Genomic DNA, 19,607 nt, shown 5'->3' on the forward strand with positions numbered 1-19,607 from the left:
ATTCCTTCTTCAGGAATCAATCATTGCGCCTGGAAAATGCCATATCTCATCATATATCTTGGTATAACTATCTTATTCTAATAAATTTTTTTGGTGGAATATCTCAATACAATAATTTTACAGAAATCATCCAAAATATATATTTTTCGAAATACTGGTAAAAAAGGAACAAAGAGAAAGGCATTCCTATCTAGCAAAGATCAATGAAGAGCTCCAAATAAAAGCTTTAATATCTTATTAACAACATAAATCAGTCTAGCAAGTAACAAATGAATCCCCCAAGAATCACTTCAACAATAACAGAAGATGGAACTTGACGGGAAAAGAAGGGATCGGCAGTGTGTGTTCCATTGAGGCTCAGATTTGCTTTTGATCAGACAGCTGAAGGAACCCTGCCGCCACGGCTGCGGCCGTCCAGAGCTGCCACGCCAGGCTACAGACGGCTCTCCCTGCCTGTACACTCTTCCCAGCATCTCTCTTCTGAACCTCCGAAAATCATCACCTCTTTACAATCTTAGCTAGGAGGAGGAGCTAAGTTCAGCTGATGAAATCAATTTCTCAAAAGAATGAATTGATTCCAAGCGGGGCTTCTATCAAGTTCTTGTCCCATCGAAAAGACGGATCATAGGAAGCTGCATAGCAGAGAAGTGAAGGTTGCATTTGGTATGCATGCCCACGCACACACGCATATACATACATAAATATATATATATATATATATATAACACAAGTACATAGCTGAAGGGGCTTGGTTTCCAAGGCCAGCTGAAACCAAGCCCCGCTTCAAAGTGAAATCACCATTTTCTTTCTCCTCTTTTCGGTTTCTTTTTCTCGCGATGAAGAAAACTGGTAACACTTTGAAAACGAGGGTCCGGTTGAGAATGAGAAATCACCAACTCCGTTAACAATCCAAGAAGGCCAGGCTGACCAGACCATGGACATCCCTCGAAGAGCAGATCTCACTCTCAAACTAATCATACTTGCAATACAATGAAGTAGATAACCTAATACGCTAATTAAGGTACACGAGTATTCCAACAATGCAAACTGAACATAAAACATCTTGGTTGACAGGCAAGAAGATGCACCGTTGCGCTACATCCTCTTTCTCAATAGTCAGAAGAATTCATTAATTCGGATATAAGGTTTCAAAAACGAGGGAAAATGTATAAGAAGAAGATGAAGTAATGAAGAGGAGTAAAAAAGATGAAGTAATGAAGTTTACCCAAACAAGAAAATGAAGTTAATGAATCGAAAGATGCGGGGTGCTCAGATTTGCCTTTGATCAGACCTTTTGATGGAGCCCCGCCATGGCTGCAGCTTCTTGATGCCGCCATGCCAAGATACGGACAGCTCTCTGTGCCTGCAATTACTTAAAGAATCAGTCACCGCGCGTAGGAAATGCCATACCCTCATCATGTTTCTTGGAATAACAATCTGATTCTAATAATTTCTTTGGCGGAACTGGAATATCTCATTTCAATAATTCAACATACAGAAATCATCCACTATAAATATAATTCAGAATACTGGTTACAAAAAAAGAAAGGAGTTTTCACAAGCGAAGTCCAAGGAGCAGCTAGAAATAATAAGAAAATTTGTTGGGTAAGTAAAAATATAATAATAATAATAAGAGAGTTTCTTCTTAATAACAAGAATCAATCAAGCAAAGGACAAAAGAAGACCTCCCCAAAAAATCAGTTCATCAATAGCAAAAGAACATAACTTAATGGGAACAAGGGAATGGGATCACCAATGTTGTGTTCGATTGAGGCTCAGATTCGCTTTTGATCAGACAGCTGAAAGAGCCCCGCCATGGCTGCAGGCTTTCCAGAGCCGCCATGCCAAGCTACGGACGGCTCTCCCTGCCTGCACAACTCTTCCCAATTTTCTAATCATCATCACCTCTTTACACGATGTTGTCGAGGAGGAGGAGGTAGAGCTGTATTCAGCTGGAATCAATTTCTTGCAAGAATTGATTTCAAACGGGGCATCTGTTCAGTCCTTGTTGATTGAGAAGACAATCATACAAAGCAGCTGAGAAGCAGAGCAGTGAAGATTTGCATTTGGATCGATGATGAAGTACACATGCATATACGTATATATTCACACACACACATAAATACATATATCCTTCCAAGGCCCTTTCCACTTCAAAGTGAAATCATCATTTTCCTTTTTTCCTCTTTCCGGTTCTTCTTTCTCCTGGTTAGAGAAATTGATCGCTTGCGTTTGGTTTTCAAGTTGGATCATGATCCAACTGAATTTAATTTTTTTTAATGATTGTAAGTGTTGAAAAATATATAGATTGGTGAAAAGATATATATATATATATAAGTACATGAAGAATTTATTATTAAAAAATTGATTATAAAAAATAGTTAGGAAAACGTATGAGTAGGAAATTATTATCAAATAGAAAAAACGAAAAAAATAGCAATGATTGTGGTGTTGAATTTGAGAAAGAATTGAGTTGAGATGGATAGAGTAAAATATTTTATCCAAAAAACAAAGCCTGGCTTTCGAAAACGAGAGTCGGCATCAAGCATGGGAAATCATCAGCATCGCTAACTAACAATATGTGAAGGCCAGGCTTGGAGAAATCATCGGCTCCGCTAACAATCCGAGAAGGCCAGGGGAACCAGATGGAAGCCACCATGGTCACCCCTCTGAGAGCAGAGCCTCATTCCTTGATCATATTTCAGCTACTCTCAACTCCATTCAATTCAATCCGTAGCAGCAAACCATATATTCATTTATCAAGGTTTAAAGAAGTGATTGTATTGCACTTCAGAACTTCCCACAAACCAAATAGCTTCCATTCAGGGATAGATCTTCCCGCGAACCAAATAGCTTTCTTTCAGGGACCAAATTGACAGTCAACTCTTACAATACCGCGAACCAAATAACACTTACGATAACTATAGAATGGTTTCGCAACTCTTATAATAACTATAGAAAGTAGATTCCAGCTGGGAACCGAAAGGATAATCCTGAAACATCATTTTTTGAAATTGAGTAGAGATGTTGGAATTTGGGGAAAAAGATAATTAATGTGCGAATTAATCATTTAATATATTATTTCGGATGAAAATTAAGCTTTTAGTTGGGGCAAACAATAACTAATGAAAAAAAAAAGTCGAGAAAAACGAAAATGATGGAACCGGAAGGTGCTGGAGGCTCGGATTCGCCTTTGATCAGACATGTCGAAGGAGTCCCGCCATGGCTGCGGCTTTCAGCGCCGCCACGCCAAGCTACGGACGGCTCTCTGCGCCTGCAATTTCTTAAACATCACCACCGTGTAAATTACATCGTCATCGCCTCTCAATAACACGAACAGGAACATGAAGAAGAGGAAGAAGAAGAAGAGGAAGAAGGTCATCGTAGCGAGAGCTTGTTTCCTGAAGGCAGTGATAAGTGGTGGTAATGTCAATGATGATAGATCAGACGATGATGATGAAGAATTATTATATCATATTATATATATACATATATACATATCGCTGAAGCAGCTGCATGGCGTAAATCATACCCACACAGAGACAGACATTGATATTTTTCCCTTCTCTTTCGCTTTCCCTTTCACCGGTACGAGAACCAGCAAAAGTTACGAAATTAGAAAAAAAAAAAAAACATTTCGTGCATAATCATCGGCGCCGCTACCGATCAGAGAAGGGCCGCCGGAGACGGCAGTGGCCGTCGCCTGAGAGGTCTTCTCTGAGAGCAGAGCCTCATACTTAAACTAATGAGCTTGTGGAGGAAAACTTTAGGAACCCTAGCGGAAGCTCCGACCGCATTTATAGCGCCCTGCTTTCAGTAGCCTGTCCAGTTACCATCTTACCCTCAAGTTACCTGACCATTTTACCCTTCCACAGGGAGGGATTTCCACATCTTTCGGCGCGCAGAATTGATGGTAAATATGAGTATGGCCATTTCTTTACCACTTATAGAAATAAATTTAAAAGCCAATGCGAATTAGCTCAAAGATTCTATCGCTCCGTTTTATTTTGGAGTCGTTATTTTAAACTTTAAATTTTAAACTTTAACTTTAAGTCAATACACTACACAACAAAACATACATTTTCAAAACATACATTTTCAAAGTCAAGCTGATGAGCCTCATATATTATTCAATATACAATCTCATACACTACACAATAAAATTGATGGGGTCCACAAGCCCCTTTTTTTTTTCAAAATCAAAATCAAAGTTACAAATTCAAAATTTTAACTCTGAAATCAAAACCACTATATATACCTTTCTTTGCCCCCTGAACAATTTTTGGTTTTATCTACCCAAAAAAATATATTTAAATACGATTTTTTTTGTAAATAAGAAAATTCACTATTAGAAAGAGCTTTTTTTCTTTTTTTTTTTAAGTGAGCCGACCTGACTTCATTGAGATCTGGATATATTGATACCCCATTGGGCTTCCAAAATTCGGATGGTACGGGAAAATAAATAAAATAAAATAAACCAAAATAATTTATTTTGATTTTCGTATCCAGAAAAAAAAGGGAATTTCTACAACAGTAAGAAAGGTCAGGCCTCCAGACCCCTCGGTCTAGCCCAACTCAGTGCAACCACTGCGCCCCGTGGTTTAGCGACCCCAGTGTTAAACCAAGGACTTGAGTCAGTGAACCGAGAACGAGCAAAGCTTGGGGTTTTGACATTGATTAGGCAATTGAAAGATCCCTGTCGTGGAAAAGGCAGCCATGCAAAGCGAATCTCCAAGGCTCAGATTCCAACTTTGATCAGACAATGCGAAAGGAGCCCTGCCATGGCTGCAGCATTTCGAAGCCGCCATGCCAAGCTACAGGACGCACTCTCATGCCTGCATAAATTCCTTCCAATTCTTCTCCACGAATCCTCATCGCCTCCTTGCCTACGGATTCATGCCACATAGCAGGCATTTCGCCAGGAGAATTAAATAGCACAGGTGCATAGATCCTGTTCCTGGACGGATTCTTTAATAGATAAATAAATAAATAAATGAATAATTGAATGAAAGAATGAACGAATAGATGAAGCTCATAAGCTTCTCATAGCGTATGGTTTTCACTACCAGACGAATCTGGTGAACTTTCAGAAATCAATGACTTTCAGGAAACAGATTTTTGAGAAATCATCAGCTCATCCTCCGATCACAGATGTTCAATATTATATACCAAGGGACTGCCGACAAAGAAGGAAGAGCTGAACCTCTAAAATTGCATCCCTACATGAAGAGCTGGGATTTGTAAGCTTTTCCGAACATGCTAAAGAATGGACCCTGAGGTTTTAGCACAGCATTAATTAAGAGCAACAGCAAAAATGCAGTCCATCCCCCACACCTCAGACTATCTTTCAATAAATGATACCCTTCTAAAAGGCAAATTCATCAAACCCGCCATGGCTGCAGCTTCTTGCAGCTGCCACACCAAGCTATGCTCAGCTCTGTGCGCCTGTAAAAATTTCTGTTTCTCCTCCATAAATCCTTATTGCCCCTTCACATTTTATACTTTTGCACCGAAAACATTCCGACTTCATACTTCTCCAAAAAAAAAGCTTCATAGCAGTGGCAATGACAAGACGACAACATTGATGGTGGACATCATTGTTGTGGGGGAAGCACATACACAAGTGCTTTATTATTATTATTATTATTATTTTCTTTTGGCATGACTAAGGGGCGCCAAAGTTTTTGAGAAATCATCAGTTCCGCTATCAATCGGAGAAGAGCAGCTCACTGGCTGGAGTGATGGCTTCTCTGAGAGCAGAGCCTCATTCTAAAACAAAAAGCCTGATGATCACATTGCAAAGCCTCATCTCCTTTTATCTACCTCCATTCTCCACTATCATCAGCGAAGGGTGACAAGCCAGGTAGAACCAGAAAATTCTGTTAATTAAGGTTTTTCAGTAGTAGAGAGAAGAGGCTGGCTTTCAAGGCTCTTGGCAGCAGATAATAGACTTCAGAGAGGAAAAGAAGAGGCAAGAGATCAGTGCTTAGGGCTCAGATTCAATTTTTTTCAGGCAAAGAAGTCAATGAGAGGAACCTGCCATGGCTGCGACACGACCCTACGAATCGCCACGCCAAGATACGGGCAATTCTTTGAGTTTTGCCAGACATAACATAATCATCACAGCCCCATCCCTTACCTTGCCGATTTGAAAGTATGGGGGAGCCATATGTATGTGCATGTATCTATCTATCTATCTATCTATCTATCTTAGCTTCTTGTTCTCTTTCAGCACAAGGAAAGAGTGGGCAATACATCACTCCCCATTGAAAGATTAATATATAATTCCTTCACTGGTCAAAGGAAGAGCCCAGGCCCTAGTGAAAATAGGAATCAGAGGGGGCACAGACAAACCATCAATAGCTTCAAGCAAAGAGCCTCAGGGGGCATTTGGTTTCAGAATTAAAGTAACTTTGATTTTGATTTTGATTGTGAAAAAAGACAAATGAGATGGTATTATAAATTTGACTAGAGAAACGTGTATTTTTGTTGTGCAGTGGGTAGAGTTAAAATCAAAATCATGATTCTAAAATCTGATCATGAAACCAAACGGGCCCTCAGTTTTCTGGATGGAAGCAGCTTCACTGATTCACATTTCTGCAAAGTCAATAATCTTTCAAAAGACTAAAATTAGAGGCAACCTGGTAGATGGAGATCGAGATTAATAGAATTGTCTCAATCACAAAATCACCCAATAATTTTTCCTGATAGACGATGCCATTGCCTCTCTGATATATACACTAATGCCATTAGCAACCGTCAAGACAGAATTTAACTGAAATGAATTAAATTGTAGCATGTCTGTGATACCATGCAGGCAGTCAATGAACAACCAAATTCCAAGATAATCATATACTAAGTGAAAGGGAGAAGAAGAGAACTTGGATGATCATTCAGACCAGAAGAGAACAGGTGTTGGAGGCTCAGATTTTAGGGATTTATTTCTAGGCAAGTAAAGGAATAGCACCAGAAGAACCTCACCTGGACTGCCACTGTCCAGAGTCTATTATAAATTTTCGTTCGCATAATCATCACTGCCTCATAGTATAGCTCACTTTTCCAATATCAGAATCAGGTGAATCAACAACTTCCATAAGCAAATAATGCTTTAATAGTTTTCCATTTCCCATCATCACAAGTAAACAGGATCAGAGAGACAGATTTTTCACTTTGCATTCAATAATAATAACAACAACAATAACATTGATGACAAAACCAGTTAGGTGGCTCAGTACATGAGCGGTACTCTGCAGTGGCTGCAGCTTTTCAAAGCCACCATGCCAAACTACGAATACCTCCCTGTGATTAAATTTTCCGATTTTCAGTCTCCACAACCACAGTTTCTATCTCTGCAGGAAGAAGTATCTGTTGTTTCTCTTTGGTAGTGAAGATGATGATGATGCTGAAGTTGATGGTGATGTTGATATGTCTCACAGAAGCATCTTTGCTTTTGTTTTTGGGTTTGGAAGGCACACATACAAGCAAAGTGCATGTAGAAATTAGTACTTGCTTGTTGCTGTTATTCCATTGAGATAAACTGGTGAAACTTTCAAAATCAAATAATTTGAGAAATCACTGGCTCTGCTGTTTTTTTGGAGAAGGCCACCATCAATGGCTTCTCAAGAGCAAAACCTCAATTCTCAAACTAATAAGTTGGAGAACCAAAAAAACCCTCAGAAAGGCTCCAGTGGATATTCCTTGATTCCCAATGCCCACAAAGAGTAATCTTCAGTTAACGAGGCTCAGACTCTGACTTCTGATCAGACAAAGGAGCCGAGCTAAGGCTGCAGCTTCTTGGAGCCACCATGCCAAGTTATAGACAGCTCCTTGTGCCTGCTAAGTTCTGATTACAATTTTTTCTTCTACACAGATCATCATCGCCTCTTTACTCTTTTCCTCTATTTTCATGAATAGGCAGAGAAGCTGAAGTTTACACATGAAGATGAAGAGGAAAAAGACGGTGGTGATTTTGCTTTACATGCATTTGGGTTTTGGCAGCAAAACAAATTAAACACAAACATCTGCATTCATATTCAGAAAAATTGTCTTTGTTCACCATTTTCTTCTCTGTTCTTTCCTCACATTCAAAGAGAAGAGAGAGAGAGAGGAAACCTGCCATGGCTGCACCTCCGGCCTAGAGTAGTGAAGCCAAGATACAAACAATTCGCTAAATTGCTTCAGATACTGGCAATTTATGAGATTGCTTCTTCTTATACTATAAACCCATCAACAATCAATCAGACATGCTAACTTTCCGCAATTTATATTAGTGTCCCCATAAAAGTCTAACAACTTGTGAAAATCAACAATTTTATATATTTATTTTTTCCGTTTGCAAACAATGCCTTCGTGACCAGCTGCAGTCACTTCCAAACGAAGCCTCAGTGACCAACGTGGATTGGTTCATGTAATTCAACACATCTTCCTCTAAAGCAAGGTAAAGGAAGCAAAATCTCGAGTTCAAGTTTTGTAAATGGAGAAAATCCACAATTGGGAGCGCTTTTCCCCTTAGTAGGCTAACCTGGCCCGAGCTTGCATTAGCCGGGACCCATTGGACTTCCACCTCCCATTGGACTTCCAAATACGAGGTGGTGCACGTAGTGAACTTTTTTTAAAATGTTTTCATAGTATTTCTAAAGACTTGACCAATTGAACCGATTGCTCAAGGAACAAAGAAATCAATTTGCGGCACATTAAATGTTTTCATAGTATTTCTAAAGACTCGACCAATTGAACTGATTGCTCAAGGAACAAAGAAATCAATTTGCGGCACATTTAACCCATCGGACACTCTCACTATATGATTGCCAGAGAAAGTAGAAGAACAGGAAAAAGGGTCAAGCCTGTGTGGTGGGCCCTAGTAATTATTTAGGCTCCTGTTACAGAGGCTCAGATTCTGGCATTAATCAGACAAATGAAGATACAAAACCATGGCTGCAGCTTTAAGAAGCTGCCACACCAAGGTATGGTCTGCTCTTTGACTACAATAATACCAAGTTTTCTTCCCCTCAAATCGTGACCGCCTCTTTTACCTTTTTCTACCTCCTTCACAGAAAGCAGCAGAAGATTTTAAGGCCTGGTTTGGTAGTGGAGACCACTGATAATGCTGGGGTCTTGTCAGCGAGGAACATTTTTGGTTCTTAAAGGAAACTATACATATATACATATATCAGCAAGCATATCTATATTTGCTACTGCTCTCTGGTGACCTGATAGACTGGTAAGTTTCAAAACTTAAAATGACCATGAAATTCCTGAAACCAAAAACTTTTTCCTTAAGTCATCAGCTCCCGTATCAGGGCAAAACTAGAGGCTTCTCCCTTTGGAAACAAATCTTTTGGTATGAGAAAATAAAATTTGTACTTGCATATACAGACTTAGAGCATGTCTGGGATGGCTGGAGCTTCTATCTGTGTCTTTCTGGTATCTAACAAGACAAAGAAGATGGCTTTGCTTAAAAAAAAAGTAGTTTCAGAAAGCTGTCAGCAACTTCCATCACCAAGATCTAGTGGCTTTCAAAAGTAGTTTCTGAATAACGAAGCTGGGATTTATAAGCCACCCCAGACATGCTATTTCGTCTCTTTGCCTCACGTTGTTCCCCTTTTTCGGGCGGACAGAAAAGCTAGTGAATTTTGAAAAGCAGAAGCTTTCTAAATCAGCTCCACTGTCTATTAGAAACCTGAAAGGACGAGTAGATACGCCAATTTCAGTTTCTCTGACGCCTGAGAATCATTCTCAAGCTAATGGGTTGAAAAGAAAACTGGAAACCTTAAGAAGCCTCTGAGCAACTCAAACTGCCTTAGTTTCCATGGGACAATTTAGTGTTGTATTCAGTATCTAAGGCAGGCTCACCTTTGATCAGACAACGGGGAGGAGCCCCGCCATGGTTGCAGCTCCCTGGACTGTCATGCCAAGCAATGGACAACTCTCTGCCGGCAAAATTTCTTCCATTTTTTCTCCTATAAAAATGATCATTGCCTCAACAATTTCTACCTGTTCTTTCTGCACAAATTATAATAATGATAATAGTTCCAATTGATCAGAACGAAGGGGGGCATTGGTGCAATTTACCATGATCACAATAATTAAGGTTGTGTTTGTATTGAGAGTTTGATTTTAAAATTATGATTTTGATTTTAACTTTACCCACTACACAAAAAAAAATACACGTTTCCCAAGTCAAATTTATAATATCATCTCATTTGTCCTTTTCCACAATCAAAATCAAAATCAAAATCAAAATTACTTTAACTTTGAAATCAAACGCACTCTAAACAATTATGTTCTCCAACAATAAAGAAAATGCAATTTGTGAAATATTCACAAGGCCCACAAACTGATGAACCCATACCCAACCCAAAAGTTTAAGCCGATAACTGTGGAACCAATATATACACGAGATCCTCTTAAGAGATTTATGAAGTGGAATCTTGAACACAATTTAAGTACACTATAAGGATACCCAGTAACACTATCCACAAAGAAACCCTCTTCACAGTTTTGGAGGGGAAGAAAGGGCATGGAAGTTGAAAGTAGAGGAGAAGAGAGAAGTAAGAGATCACTGGTTTCAGGCTCACATTTAGATTTTTCTCTGGCAAATGAGGAGGGAAAGTAGGAAACTCACCATGGCTGCGATAAACCCCGAAGCCACAAGGACAAGATACAAGTTCTCAAGACTTGCTAGACATAGAATTTCATCAAATAATCATCATCATAGACGCCTCACTTATACCTCTTGAAAATAAGGACAAGGTTAACCTGGTATGACTACTGGTGGTGATCATTTAAAATTTTCACAAGCTCCATAGTTTTGGGAGTCATGGCAATATTCCCTCCAGAAGGAAAAAAATTGATGAAGAGGAAAGAAGCTAGAAATCAATGGTTTAGGGCTCAGGTTGACAGCTTCTCAGGCAGAGAAAAAGGGACCGGGGGAACCCCGCCATGGCTGCGACACGCCCCCCGAGCCGCCATGCCAAGATACGGACGGTTCTCAAAAATTCACCTGAACGAATTTAAGTCTTCTTCATCACAGCCCTATCAAAACTTATTTTTCCCAATTCTGGAGTTGAGTTGTAGTGACCAGTTTTGAAGCTGAGTTGTAGTGGCAAAAACACGAAATGTTGATGACAAGAATGGCAAAAAGAAAAAAATTGGGACAAAATTGGCGAAGGCGCTAAAACTTGAGGACCAAAAGGGCCCTTTTTTTTTTCCTTTATACAAGTTTCAACCTTCAGGCAAAGAAAGAACAATGCATTTATATCAGTTTGGTCCTGAAAGATTGGCAAGCCAACACTTTAGTCCCCGAAAGAATTTTGCCAATGATTTGGTCCCCGAATCATCATTCCCTCCTGTGCCCCTTTGTTTCCCCTCCCCCAAGCCTCCTTTTTAGCCAAAAAGAAAGAACCGAACCGAACCGCATCAAATCGAGATCCTAATTTCCCAGGGACCTGATTTTATTTTGAAGCCCTGAGAACTGATTCAAGAAAAACAGATGGTTTGTTCTTAAATATCCATTTCAGTTTTGTTTTCACTCCTGAAAACTTACGATATTGAAGAGAAAGAGAAGAGGCAGAGCTGTCAAAGGACGGAGCAGCTGAGCAGCAGATAAGAGACTTCTGAGATTAGTTCTCCACCCCCCTCTCCCCCCCCCCCCCAAAAAAAAAAACCCCAAACAACACACACACACACAAAAAGAAGAGAGAGAGAGAGAGAGAGAGACTTCAGAGAGGAAACAAAAAGGCAGAAGATCACTACCTTAGGGCTCAGATTCAATTTTTTTTTCAGGCAAAGAGGTCTGAGACCACAGGAACCCCGCCATGGCTGCCCCCCATTAATTGGCACGCCTATGTACGGACAGTTCTTTGAGTTTTGCCCGACATAACATAATCATGCCCAGCCATCCATCTATCCAGCCATCCATATTAGCTTTGTGTTTCAGTCTCTTTGCCACAAAAAAGTGAGCAAATATAATTCCCAACTGAAATATGGACATATGATTCTCTCTCTGGACAATTATTACTTTTTTCTTTTTCTTCAATTTTTTAACCATTCAATTCAATGTTTAATATTAAATTCTCTCAACTATCCATTACTTTTGCCACAATTCAACAGCACAATCATTACTTTTTCTCAACTATTCATTACTTTTTCAAATTTTTTCTCATAATTCAACAACACAATCATTACAACCCAATTAAAATCAAAACTCAACTCTACTTAACTCTAAAACCAAACACACCATAAGTGATTTTTTTCTTTGAAATCAGTATTTCTAAACACTTGATCAACCGAAGACATTGCTCAAGGAAAAAATAATAAGAATAATAAAAGTTATCAATTGTAACCATAGAACTCCAATCAAAGACAAGAACTTAGAGCTTGTTACAATCTACGTCCTGTCCGGGCCTAAAAGTATCTCACCGTTTAAAGGTCAGAAACATAGCAGAAAAGGTCAAGCCTGTTTGTGGTGCCCCAGCAAGTTTTTTACACTTCTGCTATAGAGGCTCAGATTCTGACTTTAATCAGGCAACTGAAGAGGCACCATCATGGCTGCAGCTCTAAGGAGCTGCCACGCCAAGGTATGTCTGCTCTCCGAGCCTGCAATAATACCAACTTTTCTTCTCCAGAAATCGTCACTGCCTCTTATACATTATTCCGCCTATTTCCAAAAAGCAGTATGATAATGCTGGGATCATGCTGCCAAGGAACATTTTTGGCTATTAATGGAAACTATATCCATATATACATACATTAATATATAGCATGCATATCTATCATTCCTTTATGCTGTTCTCCCTGGAGACAAGATTCTCTGGTGAAGTTTCAAAACTTGAAAATGAGTACAACAGTTCTCTATTATTCGCCTGATATAAGTAATTAAGTCTTCTTCATCACACCCCTGTGAAAGCTTATTTTTACCAATTTTAGAGTTGAATTGGAGTAACCAAAAACATAAAAAAGCAAAGAGAGCTATCACATATAAGAATTTTTTGTTGTAGACAAGAAATGGCAAGGAAAAACTTGGAGGTAATTAATTTCTTCAGCCATCACTTTGTTACTTGCAACATTGTAGACCAACCAAAGAGTTATGTAATTCCATTATGCCCCTGTAGGTAATGATGTGGTTCCTCATTGACTCAGATATCAGAGAAGGCCCCATTTGAGGCTCTTCTTAGAGCAGAGCCTAACTCTTTAGCTAATGAACTTTCTTATCTCTCCAACTATTACTCTTCAGCAACATCATTTCTGTCCTTTTCATCAGCAACAACACTCCAAAACCAAGCCTAAATCCAAAGATTTCTCATAAATCACCAGCTCTCAGCATCAGCTAGAGGTGGCCATTGAAGGCCTTTTCCAAGAGCTAACTCTCAATCTTAACATAATGAGCAAACCAGAGAAGGGCAACCAATAGGAAAACAAAGTCGCCAGCTTCTCTGAAGCAGAGCCATCTTTACTGAATTAGAGATTTAGATATCATTGCCCTCTTGCTCTCACTCAAGAAAGAGCCATCATCAGTTGCTGAGGCTCGGATTTGATTCCTGACTGTAGAAATAGAAGGAAATTTGTCTCTACGGAGACATCCGATAAAATAGGAATGATACAGAGAAGATTAGCATGGCCCCTGTGCGTAGAACAGAAATCCCCGGAATTAGGGACATTCACACCTTGTTTGGATTCACAATAAATTTTTTTGACTTTTAACTTCAACTTTAACTCAACACACTGCACAACAAAAACACACATTTCGCAAGTCAAAAATTTCAATTTAACTTTAACTCAACACACTACACAACAAAAACACACGTTTTCCAAGTCAAATTTCTAATCCATCTCATTTGTCATATTCCACAATCAAAATCAAAATTACTTTAACTCTAAAACCAAACGCACCACCATCATTTCCAGATTATGCTTCAGTTTTCATGTTAACATGATTGATCAAAGGATCCAAGATTCCTACATAGGAAGGAGGTAAAATGTTTGTGTTGTTGAATTGTGAAAAAAGTAATGAATAGTTGAGAGAATTTAGTATTAAAAATTGAATTGAATAGTTAAAAAAAGGAAAAGTAATAATTGTATTGTTAAATTGAAGATAAGTGGAGTAGAGTTTAAAATGAATTGTAAAACCAAACGGGCAGTTAATATCAGCTGATTTTCTGCAAGAAACAGAAACAGTTGAACGATCAATGAGAGGCTCAGATTCATATTTCCTCAGGCAGATCAATGGGAAGGAACCCCGCCATGGCTGCAGCTCTCTCTAGAGCCGCCACGCCAAGATAGGGACAGTTCTCTGATTTTTGGCCTGAATTACTCTCAATTTCTCTTCCGCCATTTATCATCACAGCCTCGTACACAGCTGACCTTGGTGATGCCAGAGCCAGGGGAAGCTCCATCAGAAGAATCGAAAGTGAACCAAACAAAAGCTCAAACCGTTCCTTGCTTCGATGCAAACAAGCACAGACAGGGTTGGGGACGCCTCAGCTGGCCTTTTTTAAAATATATATATATATATATTATTGATTTTTTAATTTAATTTAATTTAATTTAAATATTGAAAATTGAATTTTGGTTTTAAAGTTTGAGCCACGTCGGATACCATTTGACGGGTCAGATGCCACGTCAGAATATGCCGACGCTGTTAATACGAAATTGACAGAATGTAGTTGATTGCAACACTTTTGTATCAAATTGTTACAAAAATAAGTTTTTGTACCAACTGTGCAACTCATAAAAGGATTTGTACCAATTAAGTAATATACCCCAATAAAGTTAGTGGAGTAGAAGAGATATTTATCCTGTGATGAAACTAGATAAATAGGAAAGAAAGCATGACATGAATGGCCAAGGGCTCACATTAAGACTTTCTCAGGCAAAGAAAGAAAGGACAGGAGAAACCCTGCCATGGCTGGCTACCGCCCTCAAGCCACCATGCCGTAGTACTGACACAAGCATGAATATCTTCTGGCATTCTAATTTCTCTGTCAGAAACACTTTAGATTCTTGTAAAATCAACCACTACTTTTCAGAAATTTTATGTCCGTACTTTCCCATCAGCAACAACACTATAAAGCAAGCCTAAATGTTAAAGATTTCTCAGAAATCAACGGCTCCCCACCATTGACTATAGGTTGCTGTTTTAATGCCTTTTATAAGAACAAATAGTCAATTTTAAACTAATGAGCAAACCAGAGAAGGGCAACTAAGCAGCTACTAGGAACACAAAGCCACCCGCTTCTCTAGAGCAGAGCCATCTCTGCTGAAATAAGAAATATATGTTATGTTTGATTTCAAAGTAGGATTTTAAAATCAGATTTTGATTTTGAAAAAGAGTGATATAAATGGGATCCACCCTTTGATTTTGTATGAGTTATTTTGTTTTGTTGTGGAAAAAGAGTGGTATAAATGGGGCCCAACCTTTGACTTTGTATAAGTTATTTTGTTTTGTTGTGGGTAGAATTAAGTTAAAGTAGGATTTTAAAATCCTACTTTGAAACCAAACAACCAAACAACCCACTAAAGATATTACTGCCCTCTGGCTCCGGGTCAAGAAAGAGCCATCTTCAGTTGCTGAGGCTCGGATTTGATTTCTGACGTGGCTTTAGCTTTTCAGAGCCACCACGCCATACAACAGGCAGGTCCATTTCTCATCACCCCTTCATTTATAACATTGAGCTCCAACCCTTAAAGAATATACATATATATTTTATATATGTAGATTCAGAATGGATGATCTCATCTCTTGTTGTCTGTTCTCTACTACCATATATAGGTCGCGGGTTCATCATCCATTGCATGCTTCGCTCTTAGAGAGGGCACTTGTCAAAAAAGAAAACAATGCTATTCAGAAATCATCAGCTCCACCTCCAATCAAAAAAGGCAGCCACCAGTGCCAACAGTTCAACGGGAGGGAGGCGGCTGCTGCTTGAGCTGCCACCAGTAACCCTCTCAAATGTGTCCAGAGAATGCAATTTAAGCTTCAACACGTTCAATACTTTCCCCTGCTGAAAAGTCCCCATCGAAAGTGGCCAGCCTGTTGCACACTCATTTGCTTCACACTTAACCCCAGAAAAATCTGATAAGACTTTCGAAAATTGGATATTTAGTAAGAATAAATTTTTTTAAGAAATCTACATGTAGCTCTGCCTCTGACCAGAGAAGGGCAGCCACCTGTTGGGTGCAAGAGGCCACCGTTGGAAACTTAGCCGAGAGCAGAGAAGGGCGAGTAAATGGAACAGACAGCTGCCAGCTTCTCTGGGAGCAGAGCCAGTTCTCTGGGAGGTGGAGCAGCAGCAGAAGAAGAAGACAAGACAAATTATTGATATGAATATCAAAAAGGATCATCCAGAACTTTCCATGAACAGAAACGGACTAAAACAGAGGACAGACAAATCATCAATTGCTGTAGATCGATGGGGAGGGAGACGGCTGCTGGTTGAGCTGCCACCAGTAACCCTCTATATATACATCTTCAGAAAATGCGCTCTAAGCCTCAGTAATGTCACAATTACATACACAAGGTAGAACTCAATCCAACCATGGATCAAATTCAAGCATGTTCAGGTGACAATAAAGCAACATTGAAATATGCATCACAAAATATCATGGACAGCTATCATCATAATCATCTTCACCATCACCATCCTCATCTGCATCATCCTCATTGTCATCATCATCATAGCCATAGTCATCATAGACTAGGTTAAAAAAAAAGTGGATTTTCTCTAAATCTAAAAGTTCAAATTTTGAAACAATGTAGGTGGGTTGAGGTAGTTTGGCACCTTTTCTCCTTCAGTAAAGTCTCAGTTTCGAATATTGTGAATAAAGAAAATTCACATTGGAAGACGGTCTTGTCTGGCAAATGAAAATTTTAACTCCGCTCCACTCCAACTATAAATAATTATATTTATTTGGAATCGTAATGATTGTGTTGTTGAATTATGAGAAAAAGTGGGTAAAAGTAATGAATAGTTGAGAGAATTTAGTATTAAAAATTGAATTGAATGGTAGTTAAAATAAAAAAAAATTGAAAAAAAAGGAAAAGTGATAATTGTGTTGTTGAATTGAAGATAAGTGGAGTTAAAGTAGAGTATAATTAAAAAAAATTCATTTGCCAAACAAGGCAACCTTAGTGGGTCAACCCGGCTCGAACTTGGATTAGTCAGAGCCCATACTTGGATTAGCCCATACGGCTTCTGACTTCCAGGTAGTGCAGGGGCGGAGCCAGCTCATTAGCAGGGGGGGGCAATTGCCCCCCCTGAACTTTGGATTTCTTTGAAATTTTGCCCTCCTGAAAAAAATTATTTATGTACTATTTATATCGAATAACATTTTTGCCCCCGGATGAAAATCCTGGCTCCGCCCCTGAGGTAGTGCACACCAAAAAAAAAATGTTCAAGTTTGAAATAACCCTCAAGGCATGTGATTGTTTTCTTGAAGCCGAAATGCCAGCAGCTTCTCAGAAGCAGAGACACATACTCAAAAAATTGTTCTTACACCGAGCAGCAAAATTTCAAGAGCCAAAAGGATATTTTGGCCAACCATTGCCTGAATGAAGAATGTGGACAATGCCATTTCTTCTAAGTCATATCCAGAAAAAAAAACTCTTATGGCATCCTACAACAGCAAACCGTGAAAGTGATGATAGAACCCCGCCATGGCTGCGAGATGCCCCAGAATCGCCAAGCCAAGATACGGACAGTCCCATGCAGTATTCCTGCACAGGAAGCAGGGGTCCAAAGTACCTCAACAATCAGATCATCACATGTAAATCACAGCTAATGCTACCAAAGCAAACGCCCCCTTAAAGCAAATAAATATTATCAGCTGGTTTTCCGAGGAAAAAGAGTCGAACGATCAATCAGAGGCTCAGATCCATATTTCCTCAGGCAAACCGACGAAATGGAACCCCGCCATGGCTGCAGCTCTCCCCCAGAGCCGCCTCGCCAAGATATGGACAGTAGTCTGATTTTAGGCTTGATTACTCTTAGTTTCTCTTCAGACATTTATCATCACAGCCTCATTCATCGCACAGCTCACCTTGGCGACGCCGGAGCTGGGGGAGCTCTATCAGAAGAATCAAAAGCGAAACAAACGGAACCTAAACGTTTCCACGCTTTGATGCAAACAAGCAGAGACAGGAAGGTTTTTGTCTGCGTGCGTCTGCATGTGTTGAGCATGAAAGAGACAGCGGCTAAACCATCAGCTTCACATTCGACCGGAGAGGGGGCGGCGGCCGGCTTTTGGCCGCCGCCGGCGCGCCTCACCGGGAGCAAACGCCAATGGAGTGATTTTTATTTTTTTGGGCGAAAAGAGAGAGAAGTGGTCTTCCCCATGTCACTCTCAAGAAGTGACTGGACGAGCAGCTGAACTTTTTCCCGGGCTTTCATTGTCCATTTTTTTGTTTTTCATTTTATCGCTTTTATGTTATTCCGTTTTTGCCCTTCATACTACCCCAGAGAACTAAGGTAAGGATTGAAGGGTATATGCGTGAATTCGCCAAGGGTCCCCGCGCATTTCTTTTATAGGGTCGAAAGGATCGATGTTTGGTTAGATTACCCGTACAAAAATGTTTTTACTTTTACCAAAGCTGTCGGCAAAACATGAGTGCTGTCCACTAAACTTTTTATTGTGCATATATATATATATATATATATGTTTTCGTTGGCATCTTTTGAAAACATAAATAAATTAATAAATAATGTAGTGAAGGAGAAAAGCCCGGCCCTTATATGGGCTACTTGGTCCTCCATTGTGGGGCTCATTAATTCAGTCAAATAAAAATATGACCGAACAGCCCGTAACACGACATGATTCAACTCAACCTTGTTCTTCAGCTGAAGCCGTCCAAATGATACTCAATATGAAATATCGGAATAGTCACAGCTCAACCACTTGTACGGAATTAGATAAATGCCCGTGATCTGATGGTCTTCTAATCCAAAATCAACAGTCGAATTGAATGGTTTAAGTACATAAAATGCTAATGCTGTTAAGATTACATAAATTAATTCTTTTATATTTCGCTAAAGTAACAGAATTTTCATTGACTAAATTGAATAAAAAAATGTGAAGACAAAAAAGAGAAAAAAGGAAAATGTACACCATAACCATAACGGCACGTTTGATTTTACAAAATTTTTTAATTCTACTTATCTTTAATTTAACAATACAATTATTATCTTTTTATTTTTTTAATTATTCAATTTAATTTTTAATACTAAATTCTCTTAATTATATATTACATTTTCAACAATTCAATAATATAATCATTACTTTCTCCCGTCCATTACTTTTTCACACTTTTTTTCATAATTCAACAATACAATCATTATAAATCAATTAATACATGTTTGATTTGTAAGTTAAAATCAATTTAATTTTAACTTTAACTTTAACTCAACACACTACACAACAAAAATACAAATTTCTCAAGTAAAAAATTTTAACGTTAACTTAACTCAACATACTATACAACAAAAAAACATGTTTCCCAAATCAAATTTTTAATCCCAACTCATTTATCATTTTTCACAATAAAAAATAAAGTTACTTTACCTCTGAATCCAAACACACCGTCAAAACTCAACTCTAGTCAACTCCGAAACCAA

At 39.0% G+C, this 19,607-nt stretch overlaps 2 long non-coding RNA genes and 1 other non-coding gene across 3 annotated transcripts; 1 reads left to right on the plus strand and 2 right to left on the minus strand.

Moving 5' to 3' along the window:
• Nucleotides 1-200: 200 nt before the first annotated feature.
• LOC116200909 lies at nucleotides 201-16,981 on the minus strand. The gene is made up of 2 exons (XR_004155767.1): nucleotides 13,868-16,981; nucleotides 201-10,245 (listed from the first exon to the last, which is right to left on the minus strand). It is a non-coding gene; the product is annotated as an uncharacterized LOC116200909 (long non-coding RNA).
• LOC116202107 lies at nucleotides 13,565-13,671 on the plus strand. The gene has a single exon (XR_004155989.1). It is a non-coding gene; the product is annotated as a U6 spliceosomal RNA (small nuclear RNA).
• Nucleotides 16,982-17,390: 409 nt separating the features above from the next.
• Nucleotides 17,391-19,124, minus strand: LOC116200911. The gene is made up of 2 exons (XR_004155770.1): nucleotides 18,037-19,124; nucleotides 17,391-17,713 (listed from the first exon to the last, which is right to left on the minus strand). It is a non-coding gene; the product is annotated as an uncharacterized LOC116200911 (long non-coding RNA).
• Nucleotides 19,125-19,607: the final 483 nt, after the last annotated feature.

The sequence above is a fragment of the Punica granatum genome, chromosome 3 (assembly GCF_007655135.1).
Source record: "Punica granatum isolate Tunisia-2019 chromosome 3, ASM765513v2, whole genome shotgun sequence".
Taxonomy (NCBI): Eukaryota; Viridiplantae; Streptophyta; class Magnoliopsida; order Myrtales; family Lythraceae; genus Punica; species Punica granatum.